Genomic DNA, 22,895 nt, shown 5'->3' on the forward strand with positions numbered 1-22,895 from the left:
TAAAATTTTAAGGAAAAGAGGGTGGAGGACACTGACAGTTAAGGTAGAGAATACTCAATTTTTTTTTCTTTCTTCCTTTTTTTTTTTTAAGTAGGCTCCATGCCCAGTGGGCCTGAACTCATGATCCTGAGATTAAGAGTCGCATTCTCCACTGACTGAGCCAACCAGGCGCCCCAAGAATGCTTCATTTCCAAAAAGATTTTATATTTGAACTTTCCTTGAAATCTAAAAAATAGTAAAGATTGATTTATTTATTTCTGAGAGGTGGGGAGAGGCGGGGGAGAGGAAAAGAGAGTCCTAAGCAGACTCCACATAGAGCATGGAGCCTAAGGTGGGGCTCAATCTCACGATCCTGAGACCATGACCTGAGCCAAAACCAAGAGTTGGATGCTTAACTGACTGTGTCACCCAGGCACCCCTTGAAATCTAAAAAATATTAAAAGAAAGGTCTTATTATGGGAGCTTGGATTCCAGGACTCCTGGATCATGACCCAAGCTGAAGGCAGTCACTTAACTGACTGAGCCACCCAGGTGCCCCAATGTGACACTTTTAAAATAAACGTTTAGGGGCACCTGGGTGGCTCAGATGGTTAAGCATCCGCCTTCGGCTCAGGTCATGATCCCAGGGTCCTGGGATCGAGCCCCACATCCGGCTCCTGGCTCAGCGGGGAGCCTGCTTCTCCCTCTGCCTCTCCCCCTGCTTGTGCTCTCTCTCTCTCTCTCTCTCTGTGTCTTGAATGAATAAATAAAATCTTTAAAAAAATAAAATAAAATAAACATTTAAAAACATGATAACAACACTACATTGTTTAAGGACACATGGAAGAATAAAAAGAATGCAAGGAAATGATAAATACTAAATTCAAGGTGATCATTACTTCACGGATACACAGGGAGCTTCTTTTTTTTTTTTTTTTTTAATTTTAAAGATTTTATTTATTTATTTGACAGAGACAGAGATAGCGAGAGCAGGAACACAAGCAGCGGGAGTGGGAGAGGGAGAAGCAGGCTTCCCCTCGAGGAGGGAGCCCGATGTGGGACTCGATCCCAGGACCCTGGGATCATGACCTGAGCCGAAGGCAGACGCTTAACGACTGAGCCACCCAGGCACCCCACAGGGAGCTTCTTAAAGATCAGAGTTAATATGGCAGGGTGCCTGGGTGGCTCGGTTGGTTAAGCGGCTCAGGTCATGATCCTGGAGTCCCAGGATCGACTCCCACATTGGGCTCCCTGCTCAGCGGGGAGTCTGCTTCTCCCTCTGACCCTCCCCCTTCTCATGCTCTCTCTCTCTCTCACTCTCATTCTCTCTCAAATAAATAAATAAAATCTTAAAAAAAAAGTTAATATGGCAATATTAATATTGGGCAAAACTGGGTGGTAGGTTCGTGGTGGGTCTTTTTCTTTTCTCTCTTTTTATTTTTTAAAAAGATTTATTTATTTATTTATTTATTTATTTATTTATTTAATTGACAGAGAGAGAGAGACAGTGAGAGAGGGAACACAAGCAGGGGGAGTGGGAGAGGAAGAAGCAGGCTTCCCGCTGAGCAAGGAGCCCGATGTGGGGCTCAATCCCAGGACCCTGGGATCATGACCTGAGCCAAAGGCAGATGCCTAACCAACTGAGTCACCACCCAGGCGCCCCATTTTTAAATTTTTTTTTTTTTTAATTTTATTTATTTGAGAGAGAGTGAGCAGGGAGGAGCAGAGGGGAAAGGAGAAAAATCTCAGAGTCTCCAATGAGTGCAGAGCCGGATGAGGGCTCGATCTCATGACCCTGATCATGACCTGAGCAGAAATGAATAGTTGGATGCTTAACTGACTGAGCCACCTAGGCACCCCAATAGTTTCTTTCTTTAGATGACTGGCATTTATTTCCTATTTTTCACTATCACAATGCTTTGGTAAATATTCTTATTCTTGCATACACAAATTTTTCTAAATACTGCTTCAATTTAACTAGAAAAAGTACCACATCCCACTTTAAACCATGCAATAATGCTCTTTATAATGTATGGGTGTTTAAAATTATTTCCTCAATCTATACACATATGCAAAAATAAGTGTGCTGTACTCACTGTTCAACAAATTAGAACTTGCAAAGTTGATCAATGTCTAGAGAAGGGAAAATTACCCCTAAAACATGCTTAATTAGGAGACCAATTCATCTGCTCACCTCCAAAAACATGGGAGATAAACATGACAGACACTGTCCCCCATTTGAACCTTCATTCACCACCATTTGATAACGCTTCTTCAGGTCCAGATTAGCAGCACATTTCTCGCCCACAATCATTAAATGTGTAAGAACACTTTAATCATCACCTTCTACTACAGATATCTGGGATATATGTTTCTTAGGTATCACCAGAAAATGTGTTGGTGCTTGAGGGAAACTTCTTTTTAATTATAAATGTCTTATCAACTCTATAGTTAACGTTTCAATGACTAAAGTGGAATTTTCTTCTAAATGTCTACATGGATGGCTATTTTCTAAGTTTGTAAAAAATTCTACATGTCCTTCCTTTCAATAATAGGTCTACCAAAAAAATCACATGGATATTTTTATACTACAAATATTGAAAACCAACCATCTCATTTGTAAGCATATTAATGAAAATAAATTTCTGTAAGAATGATAACAGTTATTCCATAACCTGTTTATGTTCTTGCCAATATCAGTAGGGACAAAAGGCAGAATTCAGGTTTTCTAAGTCTTAATTAACATTCTTTGATGCTTTTTCATTATTCTGAACTTAGATAACTTTAAGCAAGTCATTCAACTTCTCCAGACCAGAGTTTTACAACTGTAAAACAAGGAAGTTAAACTGTAACAGAAATTTACACAGGATGGTTTAATTATAAGTGTAGGGGTCAAAAAAGTTTGGGAAATTTTATAATCCACATCCTTATAAGAAAATTCAAGAGTCTGGGGTGCCTGCTGACTCAGTCAGTTGAGCAACCTACTCTTTTTTTTTTATTATTATTAATGTATATTATTTGTTTCAGGGGCATAGGTCTGTGATTCATCAGTCTTATACAATACACAGCGCTAACCACAACACATACCCACCCCACTGTCCATCACCCAGCCACCCCATCTCTCCCACTCCCCTCCACTCCAGCAACTCTCAGTTTGTTTCCTGAGATTAAGAGTCTCTTACGGTTTGTCTCCCTCTCTGGTGTTGTCATGTTTCATTTTTTCCTCTCTTCCCCTATGATCTTCTGCCTTGTTTCTCAAATTCCACATATCAGTGAAACCATATAATTGTCTTTCTCTGATTGACGTATTTCACTTAGCATAATACCCTCTAGTTCCAATCACATAGTTGCAAATGGCAAGATTTCATATTTTTTTTTTGATGGCTGCATAATATTCCATTGTATATATACACCACATCTTCTTTATCCATTCATCTGTTGATGGACATCTAGGCTCTTTCCATAGTTTGGCTATTGTGGACACTGCTGCTCTAAACATTGGGGTGCATGTGCCCCTTTGGATCACTACATTGGTATCTTTGGGGTAAATACCCAGTAGTGCAATTGCTGGGTCACAGAGTAGCTCTATTTTCAAGTTTTTGAGGAACCTTCATACTGTTTTCCAGAGTGGCTGCACCAGTTTGCATTCCCACCAACAGTGTGGGAGGGTTCCCCTTTCTCCACATCCTCGCCAACATCTGTTGTTTCCTGACTTATGGTGTGAGGTGGTATCTCATTGTGGTTGTGATCAAGAGTCACATGCTCCAACAACCGAGCCAGTCAGGTGTCCCTAAAAATTATTTTTAAAAAGGCAAGAACTCAGTTTACTTTAACCTGTCTTCACAATAGCACAGTTATGGTTTTGTTAAAACACAACAACACTAAACACTTCCAATTAAGAAAATTAATGTTCACATACCGGTTTTTTTTTAGGATGAAAAAAATATATATCTTATTTTGTTATTTTATTTTTTTAAATATCTTATTTATTTATTTGAGGAAGAGAGAAAGGGAGAAGCAGATTCCCCGCTGAGCAGGAGCCTGATGTGGGGCTCAATCCCGGGACTCCAGAATCATGACCCAAGCTGAAGGCAGACACTTAACCGACTGAGCCACCAAGGCGCACCATTACACATATTTTAAAGATTTATTTATTTATTTATTTGAGGGGGAGAGGGGAAGAGGGAGAGAGAGTCTTTTTTTTTTTTTTTTTGAAGATTTTATTTATTTATTTGACAGAGAGACAGCAAGAGAAGGAACACAAGCAGGGGGAGTGGGAGAGGGAGAAGCAGGCTTCCCGCTGAGCAGGGAGCCCGATACGGGGCTCGATCCTAGGACCCTGGGACCATGACCTGAGCCGAAGGCAGACACTTAACGACTGAGCCACCCAGGCACCCCACGGGAGAGAGAGTCTTAAGGAGACTCCATGCTGAGCTGAGTGTGGAGCCTGATGCAGGGCTAGATCTCAAAGCCCTGAGATCACAACCTGAGCCGAAACCAAGAGTAGGACATTTAACCGACTGCACCATCCAGGCACCCCAGGATGAAAAAATATTTTTTATTTCCCAGGGACAACCGTTTTTCTCCAAGCAGCTATATTATTCATTAACTGTACTATACAAATCTAGTATCATATATAGTACCATACAGTAATATTTCATGTTCAATTTTTCATCTGTAACTTTCAAAAGTTAACTTCCATATACCCCCACATCTACCCCTTGAATCCTTAATTATAAATTCCTCGAGTGAGAGATAAGATGTATCATATTCTTTACTCCATTTTCCAGAGACTAGAATGTAAGAGGCACTCAAATGCTTGAATGAATGGATGAATGCCTAGCACAGTACCAAACAGAATCACTTGCAAATGGGAAGATAAACAAAAGCGCATAAACTTCCAGAGGAAGTCTAGTCTATTTGGCTTAGTCAATGATAATGTCACCAAATAGTCCACAGTGATATACAAAATATATTAATTACTGAACTTGAATGGAACAGGTTTTTTGTTTTTTTTTTTTAAATTTTACTTATTTATTTGAGAGAGAGAGTCGGGGGGAAGGGTGGGAGAGACAGAGGGAGAGGGAGAAGCAAACTCCCCACCGAGCAGGAAGCCTGACGTGGGGCTTGATTTCAGGACCCTGAGATCATGACTTGAGCTGACACTTAACCAACTGAGCCACCCAAGCATCCCTGGAACAGGTATTTTTGGGTGAGACTGGATGACACCAAAGAACAAGAAGTTTCTTTGAGCACTTTGGCAGCAACCACTTAGATGGAAATGTTCTAAGTAAAGACAATATTCTTTGTTCATTATTGAAGATCAAGAACTTTCCCTAGACTTTATTATTTTTTTTTTAAGATTTTATTTATTTATTTATTTGAGAGAGAGAAACAGTATGAGAGGGGAGAGGGTCAGAGGGAGAAGCAGGCTCCCTGCTGAGCCGGGAGCCCAATGTGGGACTCGATCCCAGGACTCCGGGATCATGACCTGAGCCGAAGGCAGTCGCTTAACCAACTGAGCCACCCAGGTGCCCCTAGACTTTATATTTTATCTTTATGAACTACCATTTACTTATTTCAAAACTTGGGGAAAAAAATTTCAACCAGTCCAAGATCCTAGGAACAGTCTGTCTGGCATACTCCACACTCTGCATCCCCCACATCATGCATCTTTAGTCTTCACTCAAATGTTGCCTTTGGAGAAGTGCTTCTAGGAAATCCCCCATTTCCACTCAATTTCTTGTTAAATACTATCATGGAGAAGTGCAAGCTGCTTTAGTAACTCATCCTACTTCATTTTTATCTGTGTGATTATTTAATGTCTCTCGACATTAAATGAAAAATAAGGACTTGACCTCTAGCTTTCTGCACAATGCCTGGTCCACTGGAAGCGCCCATTAAGTGTCTGTTGAAGAATAGTTACAATTACACAAAGTAATTATAAGTAGCTGGAGAAACACAAGATCTTTCTTTGTAAGATACTTAAAAATACATATATCTGAAATCCAACTGCATATTACAATCAATGGCATGTCAGCTTAATTGGCAGTATGTTTTCTTTCTTAGTAGTATATACAATAACGATACATCTTTCAATTGATGGCATCAGATTCAATGAAGTTAAAGTACTTGGAAAAGCAATAATATTCTCTGATACTGCAGCCATGGGATCCTATACCTAACAAAGTACAAGTTTAGAATTTTGGCAATCAGGGCCAAAGGAGAAAATGACTTAGTAAATGACAGAGTTAGGACAGGGAAAGCACAACTCTTCTACAAGACTACTTAGGTAACGGGGGACAAAAATATTAAGGAGGCACACATGGTACCAAAAGCAAAACAGTTAACAACTCCTGGAGCTGAGGAGCAGTGGTAGTTAGGTTGTCGGGGCAGGTTAGACTGTATACAGGGTACCTATCAGAGTTTGAAATTTCCTCTCCTTTCAGTTACTAAAGCAGTGGTCCATGCTCTTCAGTACTCTATGTCCAAAATGAGGGTGGCAGATAGCCAGGTAGATGGGAAGGGTCTATGAGCTAAAAGACAATTAGTGGAGCACCTATGCCAAAAGATTCCACCACTCACTAAGCTGCTCCAAAGAAAATACTGAAAGGCCAGGAAAAGCTCCCTTCTTAGCGTTCAGGTAACCAGAATCTTGTATACCCCACCAGCTGATTCCACCTCAATTGACAACTATGTAGCAAACTAGAAACCTAAAGAACTTATTTTGTCAAAGGTCACCACCACGCTTTTCCATAACAATAATCATGTACCATAGTCCCAAGCTACAGAAAATAGGGAAATGAACTGATACTAATATAATTAATCTTGGTGTATTTCTGTGCTACTTCCAGTGGCAGAACAATGGGGACCTCAAAAAGAGGTAAAAATGACATCTTATGTCCCATTATACTGTTTTTGTTTTTTTTTTTAAGATTTTATTTATTTATTCATGAGAGACACAGAGAGAGAGAAGCAGAGGAAGAAGCAGGCTCCCAAGGAGCAGGGAGCCTGATGTGGGACTCGATTCCAGGACCCTGGGATCATGACCTGAGTCGAAGGCAGACGCTTAACCATCTGAGACACCCAGGTGCCCTGTCCCATTATACTCTGTAAAACTATGCTCTACCCCCTAAAAAAATACATGTACTATTTTTAGTAAGTAGCATATGATTAAGTTTTGGTTCTCTGATGTTTTGAAATATATAAAAACTGTTAACCTAGAACTGTAAGTCCTTGAAATTTATTTATTTATTTATTTATTTTTAAAGATTTTATTTATTTGACAGAGAGACACAGTGAGAGGGGAGTGGGAGAGGGAGAAGCAGGGGGAGTAGGAGAGGGAGAAGCAGGCCTCCATGGAACAGGGAGCCAGATGCGGGGCTTGATCCCAGGGCTCTGGGATCATGACGTGAGCCAAAAGCAGAGGCCTAACCAACTGAGGCATCCAGACACCCCAAATCCTTGAAATTTAAAAGTAATACTCATAGACTTTACTCTTCAATCCCAAAGCATAGTCAGTTTCCATTTCACAAGTCCTCTAACACTAATCCAGGGAGTTCAAAATGGTGAATTTGTCCAGTTAAATCAGCCTTCCTACAGACTGACAGTCTCTGATATAAAATGGGATGATCAAAGTCAACTATTAAATTTTACTATGCTAGAAGACTGGCTACATATTTGCAAAGCTGCCTCATGTAATGATCAAGGCACAGAAAATACAATACACTAAAAAAAAAAAAAAAAAAAAAGCCCAAACCAAGTTATTCAAAATACCAACTGACAGAAAAAGATTTTTGTGTCTCTATGGAATAGTCCAACCTTCAAAACTAGACACTAGACAGTATTAACAAAAGTGTGAATAGGTACATCTGAAGAAATGTCTTTTCAAAATTACATTTTATGTAAGCTTAGAGATAGGAGCTCTTTGTCCACATTGAAATCACTTGAGATGCCATCTAATCAAGTATCTTCTACACAGTAATAGAAGCATTTATTAGTGTCTTGGGGGAAGATATTACAGAACCATCACAAGAAAAATGAACAGTTCCTGTTTTCCAATAATGAAATTCACACTCTAAAAGAATTTCCACTTCATCAGCAGCAGGAGTTGGGAAAAGGCCAGACAAAATTCAAGTCTATAGTTAGGCTGGGGAAAGGTTTGGGACCAATAAATATTACCTGTTTTATTTTTTATTTATTTTTAAAAAGATTTTATTTATTTGAGAGAGCGTGAGTGCATGAGAAAGGGGGAAGGGCAGAGGGAGAGGGAGAAGCAGACTCCCCACTGAGCAGGGAGCCTGACCCGGAACTTGATCCCAGGACTCTGGGATCATGACCTGAGCCAAAGGCAAGCGCTTAACCGACTGAGCCACCCAGGCACCCATATTACCTGTTTTAAGAACATTTTATACTTCCTGATATTAAGAACAAAGCATAACTCTCATAGGCAGTTTTTAACATGGCAGATCTGACCAAGCAACCTGCAGGGAATGTTTAACCCATCTAATCATTACAGAGGTGTACTTGAGGATTCTGAGAGCATTTCTGAGATTAACAAAGAGGGGTAGCAAGCAGAGCAGCAGTTCTTTGGTATGACAATAGGAAGAGTATGAAAACATTATGAATCAAGTGAAAAAAAAAAAAAGGACAGCTAGTCAGCCTCAAGTTTCTTTCTTTCTGTTTTTTAAGTTTTTACTTAAATTCTAGTTAGTTGGGGGCACCAGCGTGGCTCAGTTGGTTGGGCCTCAGACTCTTGACTCCAGCCCAGGTCATAATCTCAGGGTTGTTAAATCAAGCCCTGCGACAGGCTTTTCGCTCAGTGGGGAGTCTGCTGGAGGTTCTTTCCCTCTCTCCCTCCTCCCGCACTTGCTCTCTCTCTCTCTCTCTCTCTGTAAAATAAATAAATAAATAAATCTTAAAAAAAAAAAACCCTAGTTAGGGACACCTGGGTGGCTCAGTCGTTAAGCATCTGCCTTTGGCTCAGGTCATGATCCCAGGGTCCTGGGGTCGAGCCCTGCGTCGGGCTCCCTGCTCAGCGGGAAGCCTGCTTCACCCTCTCCCACTCCCCCCGCTTGTGTTCCCTCTCTCGCTGTGTCTCTCTCTCTCATATAAAAAAATCTTTAAAATAAAAAAAAAACCCTAGTTAACATACAGTGTAATATTAGTTTCAGGTGCGGCCTCAAGTTTCTTAATACACATGTGCTATCAAGACCATGAGTTAAGTGACAGTTTTGGTAGGAACAAGTCTGGTAGTATGAAATTCCTTCTCCCTGTAATTCAAATTTTATCCAACAATTTCCAAACAGGCAACCATGAAGAGAGCCACCTCCTTGATCTTTAGGCTTTTAAAGTCTTACAGAAAAAACTTAAAGAATATAAGGTGAAAAAACACAAAAGAGCCTAGTAATTACATTTTAATGCTACAAGAAATAGTTTAATTCCAATATCTATATAGCTTTTTAGAACTTAAATGCTAGTTATCTTTTATCTTTTTAATTCCTTTTCTTAGTCTCCCAGCACTAGGTTACACAAAGCAACTTGGGGGAGGGAGAGGATGGAGGAAATGGGGAGATGTTGGTTAGAGTACTTCCAGTTATAGTATGAACAAGATCTGGGGATCTAATGTACAGCAAGGTGATTATAGTTAGTAAAACTGTATTATATACTTAAAACTTCCTAAAAGAGTATACCTTAAATGTTCTTACCACAAGAAAGAAATGGTAATTATGTGACATGTGGGGATGGTTACCCAACACTATGGTGGTAATTATTTTGCAATATGTAAGTGTATCAAATCAACACTGTATACCTTAAACTTAGACAATGTTTTTTTTTTTTTTAAAGATTTTATTTATTTATTTGAGAGAGAGAATGAGATACAGAGAGCATGAGAGGGGGGAGGGGCAGAGGGAGAAGCAGACTCCCTGCTGAGCAGGGAGCCCGATGTGGGACTCGATCCCGGGACTCCAGGATCATGACCTGAGCCGAAGGCAGTCGCTTAACCGACTGAGCCACCCAGGCGCCCCTAAACTTAGACAATGTTAATGTCTAAGTTTATCTATTTGTCTATTTCAATAAAGCTGAGAAAAAAAGAAAAAATAACTAAAGCAATTTAGGAAGTTATTCTGACAGGAAAAAAACAGGCCCCTATAAATAAATGACTATCTTTTTCCTCAAACAATCACATTTTTAGGTTTTATTCCAACAAGCCTTTCCCTTCTCATCTATTCCTCCTCCCTTCCTTCCTCCTACTACTGATTGGCTAAACAAACCTTTTTTTTTTTTTTAAAGCTTTTATTTTATTTATTTGACAGAGAGAGAGAGAGAGAGCACAGGCAGGGGGAGTGGCAGGCAGAGGCAGAGGGAGAAGCAGGCTCCCCGGCACAGCAGGGGGAGCCTGATGTGGGACTCGATCCCAGGACCCTGGGTTCATGACCTGAGCCGAAGGCAGTGGCTTAACCAACTGAGCCACCCAGGCGCCCTGGCTTAACAAATCTTCAGAAAAACTTTTGAATTAACATTTGGGAAAATGTTAATTTAATATTACTCAACCATTAGAATTCTTTTTAATGAATCAAAAAAAATTCTACTAAATTAAATTTATAACACATGACCTTATCCAAGAAGTAAATACATTAAGACAACATTTACTATAATTTCTCCTGCAATAAATAATCTCCAGAGATGGCTATCGACAATCTCTCCATCCCTATAAGAACATACTATTCCTCTAATCAACAAATCATCTAGGGGCGCCTGGATGGCTCAGTTGGTTAAGCAACTGACTCTTGATTTCGGCTCAGGTCATGATCTCAGGATTGTGAGATGAAACCCTGCGTTGAGTACTGTGCTCAGTGGAAAGTCTGCTGGAGATTCTCTCTCTCCTTCTCCATCTGCCCCCCTCCCGTCTCCTGTTCTCTTAAAAAAAAAAAAAAAAAAATCCATTTCCGTTCCCCTAGAATCCAGGCTGGCTGAGCATCCTGGCTGACCAAAAAAGTAGAGCAAATTATGACACTGTGTCAGTTTTAAGTCTAGTGTTTTAGAGGCCTGACAGCTTTTCTTCTTTTGCTCTGAGCCATCACATAGGAAGTCCAGGCCATCTTGCTGGAAAGACCCTTTGAGGGCTCGGAATGTACATTTCAGCTTACAGTGAGCATCAAGTTTCCAGACATGTGGGGGAGGTCTTCTTGAACCTTCTAACTTTGGTGACAGCTGAATACAACCACAGAAATTACCCTAGCTGACAATACATGAGCCAAAACTGCCTGATCAATCCAAAGAATCCTGAGAAATAGTAAGGCACTAAACTTTGGAATCATTTATTACACAGCAAAGCTAACTGATAAATATCCCTATATAGTCTCTAAAGAGAGTAGGAATGAGGAAGGCATGGTCAAGGCCCCTGAGGCACTCCATGTAGGTAAAGGAGATGCATAAGCAGGGTATGTTAATAAAATATGGTAACTGTACTCATAAAAGTATTCACAAGATGCTACTCAAGCTCAGAGGAAGCCCAGGCTGGATCATCACAGAAATTTTCTGGAAGAGACATGTTTGAGCTGAGCTTTAAAGAAGAGTTAGTCAGCCAGACAGGGAGGAAGGAAACAATATGAGAAACACCAGAAAGGGGGAAAAGCAGGACGTTTGTGTGTGAGGAGTTGGGTGCATACATATGTGTGAATGCATATGTGACTCAATGTTATAAGCAATTTGGTGTTACCAGAAGACTGAGAAGCCAGAGATGCAGTTGGCAGGGGTAAAGAGGTTACGAAGAGCTTTGCTCATCATGCAAAGGAGCTCAAAGCTCTTGTATGAGATAAAGAGCCACTCTGGGGTTTTTAAGAAGGTTAGTAACAAGGTCACAGTAAGGTGATTGTGTTTTAGAAAGCTAGCTTTGGCAGCATGTGGAAAAAGTCTTTACAGGGAACTAGACTGAAAATCAAGAGACTAGAAATGGGGACAATAGATTAGTCCAGGTGAGAGACGATGGCCTGAATTAGGGCACTGAGAAAGGGATGAAGAGAAACAGAGACAAAAATTGGCAAGGCACAGTCACTAATTGGATACAGAGGACTCCATTGGTCAGCATCTAATCAGGAAAGCAGAACCCATGCCAGTGAGTTTCACAGAAGAAATTTAACATGGGGAACTATTTTTGAAGGTGTCAGAAAAATGAAAGGGCTAATAGGAAACAGTTGGAAACCCCGAGATTAGGAAGAGCAGGGCTACTATCCCTGAGACTGGAGGGACCAAAGAGGCAGGTCGTATCATCAGAACCCAGGGGCTGTGACTGCCTAGAGGGAGCTGGACCATGAAAGAGATGCAGTGATCTCAAGCAACAAGAGGGAAGGGAAGAAATGCCCTCCCCTGGTCTTCTTAATCCCACTGGCTAACCCTGACTAGGAGCTGGTTGGCAAGGGAGCTTGAGAAAGGTTGCTTGCCTTCTGCAGGAAGAGCAAAGTGGAGGAAGGTAAGAAAATAGATCTGAGCATAAAGAGCAAATGAGCAAGGCATGAGGATAAAGGAGAAAGAGTAGGTTGATTCCTCCTTGCTATCTGGCTTTGACAGAGGTGGGGTGGTAGTGTCAGAACCTGAGATTAGGAAACCAGGAAGATGGTGGGGGTGAGGGGGATAAGGGAAGGGATACAGAGAAGGACACAAATAATCTAACTTTTAAAAACTCCCTCACTGGGGCACCTGGGTGGCTCAGTCGGTTAAGATTAAGCGTCCGACTCTTGATTTTGGGGTCATGAGATGAAGCCCCATGTTGGGCTCCATGCTCAGCAGGGAGTCTGCTTGGGAATCTCTCTCTCTCTCCCTTTGCCCCTCCCCCATCCTCTCTCTCTCTAAAATAAATGTATCTTAAAAAAAAAAAAATAGGACTCTGAATAATAGATCCTGCCAATTATTACCACAGCAATTTCTCAGCAAAACAATCACAAATTTCTTTTTTTTTTAAAGATTTTATTTATTTGTCAGAGAGAAAGAGAGAGCGCACACACAAGCAGGGGGAGCGGCAGGCAGAGGAAGAAGCAGGCTCTCTGCTGAGCAGGGAGCCCAATACGGGGCTCCATCCTAGGACCCTGGGATCATGATCTGAGCCGAAGGCAGCTGCTTAACGACTAAGTCACCCATGTGCCCCAAAATAGTCACAAATTTCTAATTCTGCTAAATACTAAAACAATAAAAAACAAAACCAACCCACAACTGCCTTGTTACCAAAAGCTACTTGCTGAAAAGAAAAATTGTTAATATTTTAAAATATTGTTAAGGGTAGGAAGTTATGATAAAAGTAGTTTATTTCCAGTGATCCACTTCCACTTCCCTCCAGATTTGACATCCTAATAAATTATCCAGGGTCCTTTACAACACCAAACAATATTCTTGGTAGATATAAATATTCATCTAAAACCTCAAATGAAGTAAATAATAGGCTAGCCATCTTAGCTAAATATAGAAGACAGCCATTTTTATTTTTATTTTTATTTTTTTTAAAGATTTTATTTATTTATTTGAGAGAGAGAGCACATGAGAGGGGGGAGGGTCAGAGGGAGAAGCAGACTCCCTGCCGAGCAGGGAGCCCGATGCGGGACTCGATCCAGGGACTCCAGGATCATGACCCGAGCCGAAGGCAGTCGCTCAACCAACTGAGCCACCCAGGCGCCCAAGACAGCCATTTTTAAATGTTATATATTGATCTAGAAGGAAATCATGAAATATTTTTAGAATACGGTAAATGTCCAATACTTTCATCTGCTACATAAAAATAATTAGATCTACAGGGTTTCTGTACTTTATGACTTTTGAAGTACCTGTTTAAGTTACAATTCCTAGAAATACAGATTTTGGTCTAACAATACAGCATTAGAAAGATAAGAACCACTGAAAGTATCTCAAACTTTCAGGCAAAATGACAGATTGAACATGTAACTTTTACTCTCTCCAAAATCCTATTAAAAGAGTCAACAAGAGTTTAAAAAAATTTTTAATTTCAGCATAGTAACCATACAGTGTTATATTCCTTTCAGGTGTATAATATAGAGATTCAACAATTCCATATATTACTCAGTGCTCATCAAGATAAGTGTACTCTTAATCCCCTTTTCCTATTTCAACCATTCCCTGACCCACCTCCCCTCTGGTCACCATCTATTTATTTTCTATATTTAAGGAGTCAACACCTTTTTTTAAAAAGCTTAAAGCCACTAGAGGACAAAGAATGGGAGAAGAGTCAATAGCAACAAAATTTTGGGAAAGTAAAAGGCAAGAGTGATGAATGTTGGGGGTAGAAACTACTTAAAATAAAATCTTAAAAAAAAAAGATGTTATAACTATATCATGCACATGATTTTTAAAGAGTTCTTATCTCAGGGTTTTTCAATCTGGGCAATATTGACATTTTGGGCTGGGTAATTCTTTGTTGTTGGAAGCTGTCCTATGTATTGTAGAATGTTTAACAGCTCCCTAGCCTCTACCTACTAGATGCCAGTAGCACCCAGTAGCCTCCCAGTTGTGAGAACCAAAAATGTCTACAAACAATGCCAAATGTCACTTAGTGGGCAAAATCACCCAGAGTTGAAAACCACTGACTTATCTTTTAGTAATGCATCTGAATTATTTACAGATATAATGATGTGATATTTGGGATTGACTTCAAAATAATCCAGTGAGGGTGGAAGAGTTAATTGAGAAATAACACAAAATGATGGGTGATGGGGTGCTTGGAAATTTATTAGACATCTACTTTGTGCATTTTTCTATAGTGTGTTATATTCATAATAAGGTAAATTTTATTTTTTTATTTTTATTCTTTTAAAGATTTTATTTATTTATTTGAGAGAGAGAGAGAGACAGCGAGAGAGAGAACACAAGCAGGGGGAGTGGAAGAGGGAGAAGCAGGCCTCCCACGGAGCAGGGAGCCCGATGCGGGGCTCGATCCCAGGACCCTGGGATCATGACCTGAGCCAAAGGCAGACGCTTAATGACTGAGCCACCCAGGCGCCCCAATAACTTAAATTTTAAAAGAAAGAAAGTTAATTAGAAACTCTTGTACCTTGTTAGTTGGGTGTCTAAAAACGTTGGAAAACAATTCCTCAGTATCTTACCAAAACGAAAAGGCGCACACTCTATAACCGAACAACTCTAATGACTATAAAAAGAAACCTTCATCTATGTGCACCAATGTTGATGTTTCAGTGTCTGTAGCAGCAAAAACTTGGAAACAATGCCTATCACAGCGGAATAAATTTTAAAAAAATATATTGTTGGTACATTTGTATGCACTGAAAATGCATGTTATTTAAAATGTATACATTTCCGGGCACCTGGGTGACTCAGTTGGTTAAGCGACTGCCTTCGGCTCAGGTCATGATCCCGGAGTCCCGGGATCGAGTCCCGCATCGGGCTCCCTGCTCAGCGAGGAGCCTGCTTCTCCCTCTGACCCTCCCCCCTCTCATGTACTCTCTCTCTCTCTCTCATTCTCGCTCTCTCAAATAAATAAATCTTTAAAAAATAAAATGAAATAAAATAAAATAAAACGTATACATTTCCATAACATCTATATAAATTTTGACAACTAAACAGTTAATGTTATTTATGGATAAAAATCTTAAGAATAATAAAGATAAAACTTTAAAACTTAAAACTCGTAAGAGTGATGTCTAGATCATTTCCTCGACTCTGGACTCCTCCAGTGAATGCCTCTCCTCTCAAGCCACAGGCTAGAGGTTTGTTCTCTGGAAAGAATAAAACAGAACGCCTCAGGAATGAGAGACTATAAGCACAATCAAGGGGATGGATGATGTACAAAAAACAGGAAGGTTGAGTGAACATTTACATACAAACTTTGTTTCCAGTGGTTCTGAGAAAACTGGAAGCTGGGTCTGTACTGTCTAGGCAGGAGATTACAAGATCCTCAGGAAAATGTGACCAGCACAAGATAAAGAGCTTTACCATTCACTGATATTAATAGTTCATCCAGAGAAATAGCCCAGCCAGCAAACCGTAAACTGAACTCCACAGTTGCCAAACCTCACCTGTATCTGCTCAGACTTTTTCATCAATTTTTTAGTACTCCGATCCTAATAAGTATAAATGACAATGAAGAAATCAGCCATCTAATCATTCATCTTCAACATGCAAGATAAACACCAAGGGGCGCCTGGGTGGCTCAGTCGTTAAGGGTCTGCCTTCGGCTCAGGTCATGATCCCAGGGTCCTGGGATCGAGCCCCGCATCGGGCTCCCTGCTCGGCGGGAAGCCTGCTTCTCCCTCTCCCACTCCCCCTGCTTGTGTTCCCTCTCTCGCTATCTCTCTCTCTCTCTGTCAAATAAATAAATAAAATCTTAAAAAAAAAAAAAAAGAATAGAAAGAAAGATAAACACCAAAACAATGTATAGAAAAAAGCAAAGGAAAACAAAGACCATGCAAGGAGAAAAAGTCAAAACAAAAGAAAAACTATCATGAATATCCTAAAAGGTAAGAGAAGTTATTGCTTCTATGAAAGAAGAGCAAAATCCTTAAAACATACTAAGAATGAGAAAGTCTTCTACGAAATAGATAAAAAACAAAGATGGAAAATAGAAAATATAGGAGGACTAATCCAAATACTCCCCCAACTTGATCTACAGATTCCATGTAATTTCTATCAACATTCCAAATGCCCCCCCCCCTTTTTTTTTTTACAGAAATGACAAGGTGATCCTTAAATTCATATAGTAATGCAGGGGACCCAAAGACCAAAACAATCGTGGACAATAATAAATTTAGAAGACTCACACTTAAGGATTTTATTTATTTTTTTAAGATTTTATTTACTTATTTGACAGAGAGACAGAGTGAGAGAGGGAACACAAGCAGGGGGAGTGGGAGAGGGAGAAGCAGGCTTCCCCCGGAGTAGGGAGCCCAATGCAGGGCTCAATCCCAGGACCCTAGGATCATGACCTGAGCCGAAGGCAGATGCTTAATGACTGAGCCACCTAGGCGCCCCAAGGATTTTAAAACAATACAAAACCATAGTATTCAAGACAGTATGACATAAGAACAGTCTCGCATAAGAATAGACATATTTATCAATGGAACAGAAAGTTCAGAAATAAACCCATACATCTATGGCCAACTGGTTTTTTACACAGTTGTCAAACTCACTTGGGGGAAAGAATAGTCTTTTCCACAAATGGTTCTGTGACAACTGGATATTCACATGCAAAAGATGAACCTAGACCCCTACTTCACATCATATACAAAAATTAACTAAAAATGGACCAGACACCACAATCTCACACCCATCAGGAAGGCTATTATTAAAAAAAACAAAAAACAAAACCCAAACAAACAAAAAAAAACAAAGTAACAAGTATTGGCTGGATGTACAGAAATTAGAACCCTTGTATTGGTGGGAGTGTAAAATGGTACAGTCACTGTGGAAGACAGTATGGCAGTTTCTCCGAAAATTAAAAATAGAATTACCATATGATCTAGCAATTCCAGTTCTAGGTATAAACCTACATAACTGAAAGCAGAGTCTTGAAGAGATATTTGTACACCCATGTTCCTAAGAACATTACTCAGAATAGCTAAAACATGTAAACAACCCAAGTGTCCATCACCAGATGAATGGATAGGTAAAATGTGGCATGGAGTATTACTTAACCTTAAGGAAGGATATTCTGATAACATGGATGAACTTTAAGAATACTGTGCTAAAGTGAAAGAAGAGAGTCACACAAAAGTAAATACTGTATGATTCCAATTATACAAGGAACCCAGTCAAAAACCATAGAGACAAAAAGTGGAAGGAAGGTTGCCAGGGGATGGAGAGAAAGAGGATAGGGAGTTATTGTTTAATGGGTATAGTTGCAGTTTTGAAAGGTGAAAAGAGTTCTAGAGATGGATGATGGTAACAGCTGTACAACAATATGAGTGTACTTAATACCACTGAAATGTCTATTTAAGAACGGCTAAGAGGGGGGCGCCTGGGTGGCTCAGTCGTTAAGCATCTGCCTTCAGCTCAGGTCATGGTCCCAGGGTCCTGGGATCAAGCGCCGCATCGGACTCTCCCCTCAGCGGGAGGCCTGCTTCTCCCTCTCCCACTCCCCCTGCTTATGTTCCCTCTCTCGCTATTTCTCTCTCTGTCAAATAAATAAATAAAATCTTTAAAAAAATTTTTTGAAAAAATAGATCAAAGATTTAAATGTAAGAGCTAAAACTATAAAACTCTTAAAAGGAAACATAAATGTAAATCTTTGTATCCTTGGATACAACTCCTTAGCTATGACACCAAGAGCACAAGCAACAAAAGAAAAATTAGATAAACTGGACCTCCATCAAAATTTAAAACTTCTGTATATCCATTAAGAAAGTGAAAAGGCAACCCACAAATGGGAGAAAAATTCTGCAAATCAATTATCTCATAATGGTTTAATATATAGAATATACAAAGAATTCTTATAGCTCAACAATAAAGACAATCCAATTTTAATATGGGCAAAGGATATACTTTTCTCCAAAGAGGATATATATATGGCCAATGAACACATGAAGAAATGCTCAGTATCATTCAGTAATTAAGAGAAATGCTAATCACGAAATAAGTCAAACAGAGAAAGACATGTATCATATGACCTCACTGATATGAGGAATTCTTAATCTCAGGAAACAAACTGAGGGTTGCTGGAGTGGGGGGTGGGGTGGGAGGGATGGGGTGACTGGGTGATGGAGACTGGGGAGGGTATATGTTCTGGCAAGCGCTGTGAATTGTGCAAGACTGTTGAATCTCAGCTCCGTACCTCTGAAACAAATAATGCAATATATGTTAAGAAAGAAAAAAAGAAGAAGAAGAATGTAACAGGAGGGGAAGAATGAAGGGGGGGAAATCGGAGGGGGAGAAGAACCATGAGAGATGATGGACTCTGAAAAACAAACTGAGGGTTCTAGAGCGGAGGGGGGTGGGAGGATGGGTTAGCCTGGTGATGGGTATTGAAGAGGGCACGTTCTGCATGGAGCACTGGGTGTTATGCACAAACAATGAATCATGGAACACTATATATAAAACTAATGATGTAATGTATGGGGATTAACATAATAAAAAATTAAAAAAAAAAAAGAGAAATGCTAATCATAACCACTATATCACCTGATACCTACTAGGAAAGCTATAATCAAAATAATAAAGTAACAAGTGTTGATGATGATGTACAGAAACTAGAAACCTCATACACTGTTTATTCCTCAAAAAGTTAAACACAGCGGGAGGCGGGGCGCCTGGGTGGCACAGTGGATTGAGCTTCTGACTCCTGGTTTCGGCTCAGGTCATGATCTCAGGGTTGTGAGATCGAGCCCTGTGAAGGTTTCCACACTCACTGGGGAGTCTGCTTAAGGATTCTCTCTCTCCCTCTCCCTCTGCCCCTCACACTACTCACATGTGCACAAGAGCACACGCTCTCTCTCTCTCAAATAAATAAATCCCCCCCCCAAAAAACCAACAAAAAAACCAAAATGTTAAACACAGAATTACCACTTGATCCAGCAATTCCACTCCTAAGTATATATCCAAGAAGAATGGAAGTATATGTTCAGACAAAAATTGAAAGTATCTGAAAAATACTGTTCGTAGCAGCATCATTCTTAACAGTTAAAAAAAAACCAAAAAACAAAAAAAAGGAAACAACCCAAATGCCCATCATCTGATAAATGGAAAAAAGAAAATGTGGTATACCTATACAAAAGAATATTATTCAGTCATAAAAAGGAATTAAGGGGACGCCTGCGTGGCTCAGTTGGTTAAGTGTCTGACTCTTTATTTCAGCTCAGGTCAGGATCTCAGGGTTGTGAGATCGAGCCCAGCATCCACCTCCAGCTCTCCTGTGGAACCTGCTTAAGATTCTCTTTCTCCCTCACCCTCTCCCTCTGCTCCTCCCTTCCCCCCTACCCTCACACACCCACATTCTCTCTCTCTCTCTCTTAAAAAAAGAATTAAGTACTGATACATACTGTAACTTGGACATAGTTTCTATAAACTGTAACTTGGATACAGCCGGACACAAAAGGTCACATACTGTATGATTCCATTTATATAAAATGTCCAGAATAGGGAAATCCATGTGAGTAGAAAGGGTGTGGAGGGAGCAGGGGGAGAGCAGTCCAGGAAGTCCAACATCCAGTAAGTTTTAAAAAAGGAAGAAGAGGGGCGCCTGGGTGGCTCAGTTGGTTAAGCATCTGCCTTTGGCTTAGGTCATGATCCCTGGGATAAAGCCCCACATCGGGCTCCCTGCTCAGCGGGGAGCCTGCTTCTCCTTCTCCCTCTGCCTTCCCCCCCCCAACCCCCACTTGTGCTCTCTGGCTCTATCTCTCTGTCAAATAAATAAATAAAATCTTAAAAAAAAAAAAAAAAGGAAGAGGGGTGCCTAAGTGGTGTAGTGGGTTAAGCCTCTGACTCTTGGTTTCGGCTCAGGTCACGATCTCAGGGTCATGAGATCTAGCCCCATGTAGGGCTCCCCACTCAGTGTGGAGTCTGCTTAAGATGGTCTCTCCTTCTCCCTCTGCCCCACCCCAAATACATAAATAAATCTTGTAAAATAAATCTCAAAAAGACCAACCGAATTTTGAGCAAAACAAATGAAAACTGACCTACACCACCACTTATGAAATTTCCCACATGTGGGACAAAGAAAACCTATAAGCTTCCAGAAAGGAAACTGGCCACATATATAGGATCAGGAATCAGAATAGTTTTGGACTTAACAGCAATACTGGAAGCTAAGAGACAATGAAAATACTGACTGTAAAAGTAAAAACAGTGCCACAGTAGTGGCCTTACCCCAGACTCCAAGATTACAGGTCAGGTCATGTCTACAGTCCAGCCTAAGAAACTAACAGCTCCTTTCCAAACACCAATAAACACTGCTGGTTTCAAGTTGTTCCTCAAAGTCTGAACAATTTTTCTTAACCTTATATTAATGCTGCATGTGACCTCATTCAATTTAATTTCCACATCAAGTTGTAGATTCAACAAAAGAGGAACTAAAATAAGACACGTATACTAAAAAATAAATGACTGCATAAGCATGTTTTGGGATTGCCACTATAAATTAAACAGATTTTATTTATTCAAGATTTGTCCTAGTGACGAAAATAAAGAGTATAACTATTTCTGTTTTGAGAAAGAATTCTAATTTTTGTTTTAAACCAATTTAATCAGTATTTTAAACATTTGGAAAATGGTTTCAAATCACCCTTGAAGTAGATATACTAAATATCATGGTAATTCACACTTTTAAAAAGAGCTCACAAATATGTATGATATACTGCTGGTAAGCTCAATAATTTCAAAGTGGATTTTACTATTTATAGTCAACAAAACTGAAGCACAATGCTTAAAGATACAAATAATCTGGGGCGCAAGGGTGGCTCAGTTGGTTAAGTGTCTGTCTTTGGCTCAGGTCATGATCTCAGGGTCCTGGGATCGAGCCCCACATCGGGCTCTCTGCTCAGCGGGGAGTCTGCTTCTCCGTCTCACTCTCCTTCTGTGTGTGTTCTCTCTCTCAAATAAATAAATAAAATCTTTAAAAAAAGACACAAATAATCTGGTCTACTACTGAACTGGCCTACTACTAAACTCAGTGATGATATATTGAAGTAGGGGTGGTTCCACAAGCAATTCCCCATCACCTACAATAACCACCCTTATCAAAACATAAATAATATTTCTAAATATGCAAAGATGCTAAGCTCATAAATTAAAAAGAGAAGCTATCGGGGCACCTGGCTGTCTCAGTCCATGGAGTGTGCAACTCTTGATCTCAGGGTTGTGAGTGTAAGCCCCAAGATGGGCAGAGTTTACTTAAAAAAATATATATACATATACATATATATATATATATATATATATTTTTTTTTTTTTTAAAGATTTTATTTATTTGAAAGAGAGAGCGAGCACAAGCAGGCGGAGGGGTAGAGGGAGAGGAAGGAGCAGACTCCCTGATGAACAGGGAGCCTGATGTGGGGCTCGTCCCAGGACCCTGAGATCATGACCTGAGCCGAAGGCAGACGCTTAACTGACTGAGCCACCCAGGTGCCCAATAAAAAAAATATTAAAAAAAGAGAGAAGTTATTGCTTTAACGCTAGATTCTAGTTTTAAATAAACTTTAACACTAGAGCTAAATTAGATAGTTCTTCTGAATGTTAAATTGGATAGCAAGTACATAGGTGTCGATCATAAGAGTGTCTAAAATCTTTTATACTTTTGCATAAAGTATTTCATAATAAAAGATAAATTTCAGGACTTTACAGTTGTTTCCAAATATTTCTAAGAATAGAGATTAGTGTATTTATACAGGATACCAGAGTTATCAAAATTAGCTCAGAATAACACTAAATTAAAATTATGGTCTTGGTTTACTCCAAGAATAGCTGTAGAAAAGGCCACCCCACAATACCTTGCGCTCTCCCTTTCCAACCAGGGCCTGGCAGAATGGCTCCCGTAAAGAAGGGTGGCAAGAAGGGCCATTCTGCCACCAATAAGGTAGTGACCTGAGAATATACCATCAACATTCACAAGCGCATCAATGGAGTGGGTTTCAAAAAGCAAGCCCCTTGGGCATGTAGAGAGATCCGGAAACTGGCCATGATGGAGATGGGAACTCCAGATGTGCACATTGATACCAGGCTCAACAAAGCTATCTGGGCCAAAGGAATAAGGAATGTTCAATACCGTATCTGTGTGCAGTTGTCCAGAAAACACAGGAGGATGAAGATTCGCCAAACAAGCTCTATACATTGGTTCCCTATGTACCTGTCACCACTTTCAAAAATCTACAAACAGTTAATGTGGATGAGAACTAATGGCTGATTATCAAATAAGGGTATAAAACTGAAGCAAAAAGGAGGGAAGGAGGGAGGGAAAGAAGGAAGGAAGG

The 22,895-nt window shown here is 40.1% G+C and overlaps 1 protein-coding gene across 1 annotated transcript in view; it reads right to left on the reverse strand.

The window, feature by feature from the left end:
- Positions 1-22,895, reverse strand: part of UBE2D2 (ubiquitin conjugating enzyme E2 D2) — a 56,804-nt gene that overhangs the window by 22,138 nt on the left and 11,771 nt on the right. The gene's annotated exons all lie outside the window — the stretch shown is intronic.

Source organism: Phoca vitulina, unplaced genomic scaffold (assembly GCF_004348235.1).
Source record: "Phoca vitulina isolate PV1807 unplaced genomic scaffold, GSC_HSeal_1.0 scaffold32, whole genome shotgun sequence".
NCBI lineage: Eukaryota > Metazoa > Chordata > Mammalia > Carnivora > Phocidae > Phoca > Phoca vitulina.